At 42.6% G+C, this 14,270-nt stretch overlaps 1 protein-coding gene across 2 annotated transcripts in view; it reads right to left on the bottom strand.

Moving 5' to 3' along the window:
- The window catches only part of MCC (MCC regulator of WNT signaling pathway), a 533,449-nt gene that overhangs the window by 111,367 nt on the left and 407,812 nt on the right, over positions 1 to 14,270 (bottom strand). The gene's annotated exons all lie outside the window — the stretch shown is intronic.

Genomic DNA, 14,270 nt, shown 5'->3' with positions numbered 1-14,270 from the left:
CTTCCAGATGTTCAAGCTGGATTTAGAAAAGGCAGAAGAACCAGAGATCAAATTGCCAACGTCCGTTTGATCATAGAAAAAGCAAGAGAATTCCAGAAAAAACATCTAATTCTGCTTTATTGACTACACCAAAGCCTTTGACTGTGTAGATCACAAGAAACTGTGGAAAATCCTTCAAGAAGTGGAATTCCCAGACCACCTTACCTGCCTCCTGAGAAATCTGTATGCAGGTCAAGAAGCAACAGTTAGAACTGGAGATCAAACAATAGACTGGTTCCAAATTGGGAAAGGAGTAAGTCAAGGCTGTATATTGTCACCCTGCTTATTTAACTTATATGCAGAGTACATCATGAGAAATGCGGGGCTGGATGAGGCACAAGCTGGAATCAAGATTGCCGGCAGAAATATCAATAACCTCAGATAAGCAGAAAACACCACCCTTAGGGTAGAAAGTGAAGAGGAACTAAAGAGCCTCTTGATGAAAGTGAAAGAGGAGAGTGAAAAAGCTGGCTTAAAACTGAATATTCAAAAACTAATGATCATGGCATCTGGTCCCATCACTTCATGGCAAATAGATGGGGAAACAATGGAAACAGTGACAGACTTTATTTTTGTGGGCTCCAAAATTACTGCAGATGGTTACTGCAGCCATGAAATTAAAAGATACTTGCTCTTTGAAAGAAAAGTTATGACCAACCTAGAGAGCATATTAAAAAGCAGAGACATTACTTTGCCAACAAAGGTCCATCTAGTCAAAGCTATGGTTTTTCTAGTAGTCATATATGGATGTGGGAGTTGGACTATAAAGAAAGCTGACTGCCAAAGAATTGATGCTTTTGAACTGTGGTGTTAGAGAAGACTCTTGAGAGTCCCTTGGACTGCAAGGAGATCAAACCAGTCCATCCTAAAGGAAGTCAGTCCTTAATATTCATTGGAAGGCCTGATGCTGAAGGTGAAAGTCCAATACTTTGGCCACCTGAGGGGAAGAAGTGACTCACTGGAAAAGACCCTGATGCTGGAAAGATTGAAGGTAGGAGGAGAAAGGGATGACAGAGGATGAGATTGTTGGATGGCATCACCAACTCGATGGACATGAGTTTGAGCCAGCTCTGGGTGTTGGTGATGGACAGGGAGGCCTGGTGTGCTGCAGTCCATGGGGTTGCAAAGAGTGAGATACGGTGGAGCGACTGAACTGAACCTTCTCTTCGGAATCTGAATCTTGAGTGAATGGATTGAAGGTTGCATGTAGTCAAGTCACTTGACTGAGGGTCCTGGCGAGACTGTATGTCAGTTCCTGCTACCTCTATTCCAGAGATTTCTTCCCATGTTCTGTACTGCTGCTCATTTTTTCTTTTACCAATTCATTCCTTTTGTAGTTTGGTAGGATACACTTCAGCCACTTTTCAACCAAATAATCCTAGATTCTATGACATCATTTCTTATCTGGCTGGTTATTTGCAGACAGTATCCTTTCTTACCAGACTATAAACTCCGGGAAGGCAGCGGCTGGGTGTTTTCATGACTTAGCCCTCATACCTGGCACACAGCCTGGCTCACTGTGGGTGACCTAGGAGGGCGATGGGATGAATAATCACTGTGTTTCAGGAAGCTGAGGATCTCCCCTTGCTCAGCAGTTGATGGATTAAGAAGCAGCAGATGCTATAAAAACGTTTTTGCATCTCAAGTTTAAATCTTAAGGAACCTGTTCATCTCTTTCACTTCTTTCCTTTCTCCTCAACCCCCAACCAGTCACTGTGCATTTAATCTCATTTACATGATAATAAAACACTAGTCAGTGACAGAACAAGGAGTCCCACTTCTGAACAAGGAGTCCCTGTCTACTGCGTTCAGCCGTGATTAATTTCCTGCTCAGCAGAGGAATTTTAATTTGATTTTTGGCAAGGTTTTCATAATGCCAAGAGCCACATGTACTTGCCAGTTTTGCACTTTCAGGGCTGGTGGCAGGAGGGCAAGGGTAAGACTTCTTACCTACTACCTCCAATGTCCTCTGCTCTCCATAAATCTGCCAGACTCCCAAAGGGTGTAACCAGAAGCTACTGGGCAGGGACACAAAGCCTTTAGAAACAGACAGAATGCTACAAAAGCCCGAGTCAATATTGAAACAGAAGCACTCAGGAAAGTACGATAAACACGTTGGCAGAAACCATGGCAGGGGCCGCACCTAGGAACCACAGCTTGATCACTGTGACCACACTATGCGGTAACTGCCTGGGTGCTACTCAGTGCTCCAGAAGTAAGACTGGAGGCAACAAGGTTGAGGGACCTGCACTGCAGACGTTAGGGAGAAGGTGACTTTCACAGAAACGGCGATGTGAACTCCTGTTCTTAATGACAACCCGAAACGTCCGATAACGTCTGCTCAAGGTCCAACACACAGGAAGTAAGTGGACCCAGAGGCCAGGAGGAAGGACGAGTGAAAATCCCATCTCTATGGATGTTTTTCTAAACACAACTGAGCCCTGAGAGTTGTAAGAATACTCCTTCCATCCGTCGTCCATGATCCATCACACTTTAAGAGGGACAATGGAGGTCCCAAAACATGACAGTGTCTCATAGACAGTAATTGTCAGTGAATGAAGAAGGTTCTCCTTTCTTTGGAACATACTAAAAGCTGAACACCGTGTCTCTCCATTCCTGAAGAATATCTATGAGATTGTGACTGGTCTTTATTCCCATCTTCAAATTGTGTGTGTGAGTGTGTGTGCATGCATGTACATGCCTGCATTGGCATGTGTGTAGTATGCATATATGTGTATGTATCTGATGCTCTCATGAAGGTCACCAGTTCCCCATCTTACAATAATTATGACATAATGACTGGTCTAATCTCTAACCCTTGTGGCTCAGACGGTAAAGCGTCTGTCTACAATGCGGGAGACCTGGGTTCAATCCCTGGGTTGGGAAGATTCCCTGGAGGAGGAAATGGCAACCCATTCCAGTACTCTTGCCTAGAAAATCCCATGGACAGAGGAGCCTGGTGCAGGCTACTGTCCATGGGGTCGCAAAGAGTCGGACACGACTGAGCGACTTCACTAATGACTGGTTTGACCTAGAACTCATTGATGCCATGACTCATACTTTGCCATCTTGTGGGTCCTTGCTCTGGGGTTTTCCACATTCAGTTCTCTAGGGCTGTAAACTACTGTGAAATGCTTCCCCTCACAAACTCCACGAGCTCTCAACTCTGTTAAATTCCTCACTTACTCCTCCTCTTTCAGTCTCTACACATCAACAGGCCACCACCACTACCACCAAAATGGACAAGAAAGTGCAAAATCCACTTAAAACTGAAATGTGCAAGAAAAAGGCAGAGGATCAACTGATAACCACTAAGCCCACTGTGGTATCCCTATTGACGGTCAGGAGCGACCTGAGAGGTGAGCTCCCATGGGGCTGCCCAGTCTGTGGGGAGACCAGATGGCTGGTGCCCAGATAACAAGAGCAGCTGGTGTCATACCATCTCCTCCCCCACCACCCCGTGACTAACTGCAAAGTCCGCCCCGAGGGTATGAGTACAAACAAGACACAGCAGGAAGCCCAATGATTCAGTCAGACCAGAATGCATAGCTTAAAGGAGAGAAAAGATTCCTAATGTCTATTTGGAACTCAGAGGTTCCTTTGGGAGTAGAAACAAGAACATCTTTGAGGAAAAAATTTCTCAGCTGAAGGCAAAGATATCCGGGTTACACTCCTATATTTTTCCATGTTTTTTTCAAAATGGTGGAAAGCCTTTATAATTTAATACTTCCTCAAAAGTAGTAGGTATGTCTTGATTTTCTAAACTGTCTAAGACGCCATGCTGGGTGCCATAGGAGCGTCCCCATGACGTCTGCCTTGAAGTAGAGTGTGGTCGCAGCTTCCGAGCAGATTTCTCTGCTGGTGAATAAGAAAGGGAAATAAGTGGAAAGGTTTGAGGAGGAAGCAATGGCAGGATGGTAGCCTACAGATTCTTTTCTCAGTGAAAAGGGAATCTGGGAATTCATCATCAAAGCTCCTAGCCTCCAGATGAATGAATGACTGAGAAGACAGAACTCATAGTTGACATTATAGAGCAACATCTCCTTGAGGCATCTGGTCAACCATGCTTCACTCATTTTGTGCACATTCCTTATGCCCCAGTCCAAGATATGTGGAAGCGCTGCTCTCCAAGCTTAGTGAAAAACAAACCCTTGAGCATTTCTACGCTGCGTTGTGGGGAAATGTGGAGCAACTCCCACAAGGGCAACGGCACAGGGCAAAACAAGCTATCACCTGCAGGAGCCAAAAGAACTCAACAAAACATCCTTGTTAAACAGCTCCCACTAAGCTACACAAGGCCAAGCCCAGGAATGGGGCACTTTCGTGCAGAAGTGGAAGATAGGTGGGTGGCACCAGGACAGACAAAGGCATTCCATGAGCAATCAGTGCCTTCCTGCCCTGGCGGCCTCCCACACAAGCAGGACTGGCCTGTTAAAGCGAGGCCCAGTTCAAATATCACACTCCATATTGTTACTGACTCATGCCTCTCACTACCCTGAGTTTTCAAGAGTATTTTTTAAACCCAGGAGTTGATTTCAGCTTTTCTGTTCCTCTGATTTCTTTTTTCTGTTTCTTAAGGACACAGGGTAGGTCAAACTGTATACTGCAACTCCATGTAAGAGTCACCTATGGGGAGGTAGCCCAGTAAAGCCTCATTTAAGAAGGTAATATAACCATGACAACCAAATAGAGAAAAAAGAATGACTCCTATCACTACTTAATGGTTATATACATTCTTAGATTTCAAGTTACAAATTTAAGTACACTATAGAAACTTCTAAAGAATGATAAAAAGGTACCCACTTTTTTATAGTCCATGAAAACAATCCTTTTTCAAATAATGTTCATTTCCCCCAGTATTTTCTCACGTACGTGGGGCACCACCAGGACCATGCCGGATGTGCATCACAGAAGCATCAGTACCCCTGTGGCAGCCGGCAGGGACACCCACCCAGACTCTGGTTCACCTCTATCCATGCATGTGATAGAATTATGCTTCTTCTCCCCCTTGAAGCTGGAGAAGGCCACGTGACTTGTTTTGTCCAATGAGATATGAGTAAATATATACCTTTTTTTTTTTTTTGCCTAGAAGCCTTTCGGTACTCCTGCAGGCTTTCCCATATTCCCTTCCCCTGGCCGTGGCTGCTGACAACGCTCCAGACAGTAGAGGCTATCAGCTCAGGAGGCTGGGTGAGGACCAAACTGCAGTTTCCTGCCAGCCCCAGCAAGCTCCCAAAAAGAAGCCAAAAAATAAACCTTGGCTATTTTAAGCCACTGACAATTTGGGGTTATGTGTTACCATTGCATATCCTGATGATACAATCATTTTATAGATGAAAATGGAATAAATGCACAGGGACTGAAACCCAGATAACAAACAAAATGCTCTGCAAAATCCCTTGGTTCCTGAGTATGCCATCAAGGAGATCTTGATGAGGCTGTTGCAGCCAGTCTTCTCCTCTCTACCCTCTCTCAGCTCCTCGACTTGTGGGCACATCTCCTCTTTACCATTTACTGAAATGATCTCAAGTGGCAGCAGAGACATCTCCCTTGGTCTCCCACCCTGAATCACCTCTGGTGGACTCCAGGAAACCTGACCATTATGCCTTACAACTCCAGAGGTGAGCTAGGAAACCCACACAGCTTTCTCCTCAATCCCTGGGGACCACCACAATAGAAAAGTAGAGACAAGGGGATATAAAGCAGGGAATTCTAAATCCCTCCAGCTCCCACCAAGCCAGCAACAACTCTCTGAATAGAATGCAATGGCGGCTTCTTCTAGCAAAACTTGCAAATGAGGGATTCCTTTCTCCTACTTACTGTCCAGAAACATCTCACACAACTTCAGCTGACCAAAACAAAAAATGGTTTCACACAACACATGGCTTTTTATTCTTCTATTATTACAGACAGGGACATTCGGGGGTTTCCAACTATTTTTACTGCAGAGCAAGAAAGCCTAGGCTTGAAGCATCTTGTCTGCCATGCATTTCTGGAGGTCAGTATCATAAAGAACCTGGATTTTTCCTGCAACTACAGACTTTCAGTTTGAAAGGCAAAGAAAAACAAAACAAAACAAAACCGGAATTAGAGAGGATGGAATGTTGCTTTTCCTGAATTTCAACTGCTGCTTACTACATCCCCTGAGCTTTTTCTCTAGGCTTCCACTCTTCTGTCATGATGATGAAGCAAATTTAAAACCGATATAAATACTTGCCTCTAGCCGCATAAATTCATGAAACTGTCTATATGCAAAAATGCTTAATACAGGCAACCAATATTATCACAATCATCAAGAATAAAACCCTTTAGGCTTATTTTTGCAATTGGTACAACCCAGGGATAAAGCTGTGAGTCAGCTTTGAGATAGACTGGCCTGAGAACTTGAGCCCTTGTTGGGAAAATCCTGTGCAATGCAGTGATGCTAAGAAGCTTTATGGTTTTCTTAATGTTCTTTACTGGGTTTTATCTTACTCTGCAGAGGCCACTGATCTTTAATCATCATATTAGTCTCAGTCATCAATCCTAAGGGTATTATAAACTCCACTCTTGAAAAACGCAAAGCTATCATTCATTTGTTAACCCTCTCTACCATCCTGGGAAGGGGGTTCACATCACACTGGATTGATGGCAAGTAATACCACTCGGGATATGTCTATCCTCATTCAAAGTCCTTGCCCAGGTTCTCCTGAGGGGTGGGGTGGGGAGCCAGGCCAACTAAACAAAGACACTCAGGACCAGTGGCAACATCACTGACAGAACACAACAGCCAAGCAGAGGACCGAGGAGTACAGACCAGTAGGGAAGGGATGAGAGACAGAGATCCTGGCAAGAAGGCGTCCAACTGACCTCCATGAGGCTCTTCTACGGAGAAAAAGATGAAAGAAAACACTCTCTCCGTTACATTTAATGAAAACTATGTATGTTTTCTTCCTAAAACCAGGCAGGAGAAAATTCAGAACACTTGCTTTCTCAAGATAGCTCAGAAATAGAAGGTGGACTCTGTTACTACTGACCAATTTCAAAGGGGCTCAGAAGCTTGGTTTATTATCTCCTTCTGTAGCGCTTTTTAAAAAAGTTACTAAAAATAATTTTTGGCATACTAAATGCATAGAAAATATGCTGAAAGCATCAAACCAGTACTATATACGATCTTTGGCAGTTTTCTACTGGGCTGTCCCCAAGATGCTGTTTAATGTTGGTACACATGTATGAATATCTCTAAGCACCTGTTGGATTCGGAGGGTAGATATATCTAAACTTAATTAATACGTGCCCTATTCCCTACTCTTCTTAAGATCCGCAGGGCAGTTGGGGCATCTTAAAAAACAATACAGGATTGATGTGGCTATGGTGTTGTGGTTTAGTTGCTAAGTCGTGTCCCACTCTTTGAGATCCCATGGACTGTAGCCTGCCAGGCTCCTCTGTCCATGGGGACTCTCCAGGCAAGAATACTGGAGTGGGTTGCCATTTCCTTCTCCGGGGGATATTCCCAGCCCAGGGATCGAATGTGGGTCTCCTGCCTGGCAAGCGATTCTTTACCACTGAGCCACCCAGGAAGCTGTGTAGTCCAGTTATGGATTCCCACAAAACCTAGAGCAAATCCTGACTTTTGGTACTTTCTAGCTTCATAATCTCAGGCAAGATACTCAAATTCCTTAAACCTCAATTTCTTCATTTGTAGATGGGAGTGTTAAGGTATCTATATCTGAGATCATTATGAGAACTTAATGAGATAAAGCATGTGGAATGCCTGCTATATCACCTGGCACGGAGCAGAGCTAAAGTGGGGTGATGATCACCATTGGTATAGGCTAATTAATAGTGAGCAGTGTTGTTAATCAGATTCCTCAAGAGGCTGTGATGGACAGACTAAGGTGCCCATATGATCCCTGCATTTCCTTTGTGTGATACCATCTCACTGAGTCTGGGTGGGATGTGTGCCTGAGGCAAAAGTGATGGGATGTCTCTTCCACGATTGCATTACTTTGTATAAGACTGTCTTGCCAGAAGATTTAGTCTAGGCTCCTTCTCTCCATTGCTGGCATTGAGGGAGCAAGCTGCCATGAATCCTACACCCGCAAAGAAATTCTGCCAGTGACATGAGTGAGCTCGGAGGTGAACTCTGCCCCACTTGAGCATTCATAGAGTTCAGAGCATTCAGTTCTGACAACACCTTGACTGCAAAACTTGCACAAGACCCACTTAAGCCATGCCTGGGATCCTGATGCACAGGAGAGAATAAATGTGTGTTATTTTAAGCCAGTAAATTTAGGGCAATTTGTTAGACAGCAATATAAAACTAATACAGACACACTTTGCCTTCTCTATCATACTGGTATTGGGCTCTTTTTATCAGCTCTTCTATTTCCATCAATATTCTTAAAACTTCACCGAATTATGACCATAATGAACCTTCTTTTATTTAACTAGTTCTAGTATCAACATTAGTAATTACTCAACAGATGATGCTTTGATTATGTCTGGTGAACACAAGCACCATTTATATTTTACATTTTAAGCATAGCTCTATAATATTTAGAGCTGGTAAAACTTAATGAAAGCCACAGAACAGACATTTATATACAGACTTACTCTTCCACCATCTGGTAAAAAGCCTCAAACGCGAGTCACCTGCCAAGGTGTGTAACACAGAGAGCACAGCACAAACATTTCCTTGTCCTTCATTTTTCTTGCATAAATCTCATCCTTAAAAAAGGTATGAGCCTGGCAAGTTTGATCTTTTTCTGCCCATGTTCTTTCCTGGGTCCTAATATGTGAACTGGGAAGACATTTCCAGTGAAGGGAATAGAAAGTAACTTTTCAATATATTTACTGCAAGAATGCAAGTGCGAGTCAACTAATGGTGCTTTGATGTAACTATCAGGGATAAAACCAGCCATCAAAACTATTACATAGGATTGTCTTGATCATAAGTAAGCCAAAAGGTAGCTGAATCAATCTCTGACACAGCAGACAAAAAGTGTCCCAGGCTTCTCTTATCATCCTCTGCACAAGCTGCTCTGTCGTTGAGACTTAAATTTTAATCAAAACCTTCCTGGTCATCTTTTAAAATTCAAGACTTGGGTAAAGTCCAGCTTTCAGTTAAAAGCACTCACCATTTCTTTTTTCCAAAAAAAAAAGTTCTTACCGATAAAGACTATTAATAATGGTTGGTGTTACATCATCCTACTTTTTCTTTAATGCAAAAAACAAACAAACAAACAAACAAAACACCACTTGCTCAAAAGAAGAAACCTTAAGAAACAATAACAGGAATAGGATTTTAAAAAGTTTTAATTCACCAGAATTCACTATTAAAAATTATAATACCGTCTTTCTGTTTTTTTCTATCACATATTTCTTACTTTTATAATCAGAAGGAAAATATTTAAAGTAAAGTTTTTGCCAAAGTAAAAATTTCTGTCCCTGTGCCATCTTCTCTGAGAAAAGAACACTGCTGGCCTTGTCTCGGCTCTGGGCGGGGCTGCTCCTCTGACCTTGGGTGAGCAAGTTAACCTCTCTGGGTTGCCTGTCAAACGTGGAAGCAGACTATCTCAAGTACAAAGGGTCTTTCCTCCTTACTTGAATAATCTAAGATTATGAGACATAAGTTTTCAAAACTTGCCATAGGTCATTCTAGACTGATGACCGCCTGATTTTTAATCTCTCTGAATTCCCACACAAAAATAGAGAACCTGTACATCAAAGATAAATGCTTGGAGATATGGTATCCTCTGAACAATGAAACAGAAGCAGGTAGGGACAAGCCAATAGCATCAACAAGAACTGAATGGTGTCTGTGTGGGCAGAAGTTGAGAGAAGAAACAACACTGCTGGACTTGAGAACTGGAAATCCCCCAAATAACCAGGAAATATGAGGGTGAAAGACGACAGTGGAAAAGGTGGCTTGAAACTCAGCATTAGAAAAACTAAGATCATGGAATGCAGTCCCATCACTTTATGGCAAACAGATGGGGAAAAAGTGGAAGCAGTGACAAATTTTATTTTCTTGGTCTCCAAAATCACTGTGGGCAGTGACTGCAGCCATGAAATTTAAAGACACTTGTTCCTTAGAAGAAAAGCTATGACAAACCTAGACAGCATATTAAAAAGCAGAGACATCACTTTGCTGACAAATGTCCATATAGTCAAAGCTATAGCTTTTCCAGTAGCCATGTATTGATGTGAGAGTTGGACCATAAACAAAGCTGAGCACCAAAGAATTGACGCTTTTGAATTGTGGTGCTGGAGAAGACACTTGAGAGTCCCTTGGACTTCAAGGGGATCAAATTAGTCAATCCTAAAGTAAATCAACCTTGAATATTCAATAAAGACTGATGCTGAAGCACTTTGGCCATCTGATGCAAAGAGCCAACTCATTGGAAAAGACCCTTATGCTGGGAAAGACTGAAGGCAAAAGGAGAAGGAGGTGACAGAATGAGATGCTTGGATGGCATCACTGACTCAATGGACATGAATTTGAGCAAGCTCCAGGAGATAGTGGAGGACAGGGACACATGGTGTGCTGCAGTCCATTGCAAAGAGTTAGTCAGCAATGGCACCCCACTCCAGTACTCATGCCTGGAGAACCCCATGGACGGAGGAGCCTGGTGGGCTGCAGTCCATGGGGTCTCTAAGAGTCGGAGATGACTGAGCGACTTCACTTTCTCTTTTCACTTTCATGCATTGGAGAAGGAAATGGCAACCCACTCCAGTGTTCTTGCCTAGAGAATCCCAGGGACGGGGGAGCCTGGTGGGCTGCCGTCTATGGGGTCGCACAGAGTCGGACACGACTGAAGTGACTTAGCAGCAGCAGCAGCAGACATGACTTAGTACCTCAACAACAACAGATACACCAGAAAGTGAGTGGAGCCAAATGGAAGGGGTTTTGCCTGAGCCAAGTGGGAACGCGCAAGGGGCCCACAGTAAGATCCGAAGGGCCGAAAACACTACACCCTATGAACTTTCAGACTGGCCCCAGGACTCCCTACCAGGAGGAGAAACTGCTGGGAGTAGGATCAAAATTGAACAGGATGGCATGATAGAGAAAAAGGAAAGGCCAGAACTAGAAAGAAGCAGGAGATGGGCTAGAGCTAGGCAGTGCCAGAAAGCAGAATGACCTGTGAAGATGAGGAAACAACAGAAGACTAAGCCCTACAAACTTAAAAAGGCCATTTTCATGTCTGTCTCTTAAAAGTTAATAATATATGGGAAAACCAATACAATATTGTAAAGTTAAAAAAAAAGTTAATAAAAAGCGATTTTTCACATAAAAATGAAAAACAGAACAGTACTGAGAGCAAATTCCACATCAAGTTATTAGAAAGAAGAAGAAAGAAAAAAAAAAAGAGCAGAATAACTTCTCTATAAACCGTGAAAGCATGTCACAAAATAGAGAACCTCTCCCGTTACAAAAAGTTTCAAACAATAGACTACTATCTCAAAATTCGCCAAAAGACTTCAAAAAGATGAAACGACATAAAACACGGAATAACGTAATTCAAAATTAGAAAAACTCAGAAAGAAAGTAATAAAGTACACACAAGAAATAAAATAAAAATGCAGAAAAAAACACTAAGCCTAAAGGCAGACAGGAGGGAATAAATACAACATATAAGGCGACAGGGATGAAGACCATCCCCATGGAAAAGAAATGCAAAAAAGCAAAATGGCTGTCTGGGAAGGCCTTACAAATAGCTGTGAAAAGAAGAGAAGCAAAAAGCAAAGGAGAAAAGGAAAGATATAAGCATCTGAATGCAGAGTTCCAAAGAATAGCAAGAAGAGATAAGAAAGCCTACCTCAGCGACCAATGCAAAGAAATAGAGGAAAACAACAGAATGGGAAGGACTAGAGATCTCTTCAAGAAAATTAGAGATACCAAGGGAACATTTCATGCAAAGATGGGCTCGATAAAGGACAGAAATGGTATGGACCTAACAGAAGCAGAAGATATCAAGAAGAGGTGGCAGGAATACACAGAAGAACTGTACAAAAAAGATCTTCATGACCAAGATAATTACGATGGTGTGATCACTGACCTAGAGCTAGACATCCTGGAATGTGAAGTCAAGTGGGCCTTAGAAAGCATCACTATGAACAAAGCTAGTGGAGGTGATGGAATTCCAGTTGAGCTATTTCAAATCCTGAAAGATGATGCTGTGAAAGTGCTGCACTCAATATGCCAGCAAATTTGGATAACTCAGCAGTGGGCACAGGACTGGAAAAGGTCAGTTTTCTTTCCAATCCCAAAGAAAGGCAATGACAAAGAATGCTCAAACTACCACACAATTGCACTCATCTCAAACGCTAGTAAAGTAATGCTCAAAATTCTCCAAGCCAGGCTTTAGCAGTACATGAACTGTGAACTTCCAGATGTTCAAGCTGGTTTTAGAAAAGGCAGAGGAACCAGAGATCAAATTGCCAACATCTGCTGGATCATCGAAAAAGCAAGCGAGTTCCAGAAAAACATCTATTTCTGCTTTATTGACTATGCCAAAGCCTTTGACTGTGTGGATCACAATAAACTGTGCAGAGTTCTGAAAGAGATGGGAATATCAGACCACCTGACCTGCCTCTTGAGAAACCTATATGCAGGTCAGGAAGCAACAGTTAGAACTGAACATGGAACAACAGACTGGTTCCAAATAGGAAAAGGAATACGTCAAGGCTCTATCTTGTCACCCTGCTTACTTAACTTCTGTGCAGAGTACATCATGAGAAACTCTGAGCTAGAAGAAGCACAAGCTGGAATCAAGATTGCCGGGAGAAATATCAATAACCTGAGATATGCAGATGACACCACCCTTATGGCAGAAAGTGAAGAGGAACTCAAAAGCCTCTTGATGAAAGTGAAAGAGGAGAGTGAAAAAGTTGGCTTAAAGCTCAATGTTCAGAAAACGAAGATAATGGCATCTGGTCCCATCACTTCATGGGAAATAGATGGGGAAACAGTGAAAACAGTGTCAGACTTTATTTTTTTGGGCTCCAAAAACACTGCAGATGGTGACTGCAGCCATGAAATTAAAAGACACTCACTCCTTGGAAGGAAAGTTATGACCAACCTAGATAGCATATTCAAAAGCAGAGAAGTTACTTTGCAAACAAAGGTCTGTCTAGTCAAGGCTATGGTTTTTCCAGTGGTCATGTATGGATGTGAGAGTTGGACTGTGAAGAAAGCTGAGCGCTGAAGAATTGATGCTTTTGAACTGTGGTGTTGGAGAAGACTCTTGAGCATCCCTTGGACTGCAAGGAGATCCAACCAGTCCATTCTGAAGGAGATCAGCCCTGGGATTTCTTTGGAAGGAATGATGCTAAAGCTGAAACTCCAGTACTTTGGCTACCTCATGTGAAGAGTTGACTCATTGGAAAAGACTGTGATGCTGGGAGGGATTGGGGGCAGGAGGAGAAGGGGACGACAGAGGATGAGATGGCTGGATGGCATCACTGACTCGATGGATGTGAGTCTGAGTGAACTCCGGGAGTTGGTGATGGACAAGGAGGCCTGGTGTGCTGTGATTCATGGGGTCGCAAAGAGTCAGACACGACTGAGTGACTGAACTGACAAGGCCTAAGGAAACAGAAGATGGAGATAGAGATACAGAGAATCTGAGACAGTGCCAGATGTTGAAGACTGGCAAAGAAGATCTAAGATTATAAATAGTAGACATCCTTGAAGAAAAAAAAAAGGCAAGGGAACAAAATATTCAGTGTTATAATTTTTTAAAAAGTCTCTGAAATTAAGAAAAGACTACAAAATATAAGCCAAAGAAAACACAGTAAATGTGAGAATACCAAACCAGAATGACTAAAAATAAGAGTTACTCTAGTAAAATTACTAGAAGGGAGGGAGGGAGGAAGGAAGGAAGAGACGGAAGAAGGAAAACGAAAAGAAAAAGAAAGAAAGAGAAAGAAATGCTATGAATGTCTACAGTAAGTAAGTGTCTTGTGAGGGAAACAGAGGTGAATTACTGGGAAACTTTGAGAGCAATGCTCTGTGTCAAAACAGAGCAAAGAAACACACTCAGGTAAAGAAAAGATGAGTCAAGGGTTTTATATTCAGGAGGAATGCCTTTCAATTATAAAGGGCACAGATAAATCATTATTCAAAAGCAAGAAGCTGGTGAAGATGATTCCTGTGAGTCCTCCCTGAGGAACTCTACTAGAAAGCAAGCTTCAGGCATTAAACAAACAGAAGGATGTTGACGTTAAGACCATCATAAACATTAAAC

The sequence above is a fragment of the Bos mutus genome, chromosome 10 (assembly GCF_027580195.1).
Source record: "Bos mutus isolate GX-2022 chromosome 10, NWIPB_WYAK_1.1, whole genome shotgun sequence".
NCBI classification, from domain to species: domain Eukaryota; kingdom Metazoa; phylum Chordata; class Mammalia; order Artiodactyla; family Bovidae; genus Bos; species Bos mutus.
This window is presented reverse-complemented; position numbering and strand designations above follow the sequence as displayed.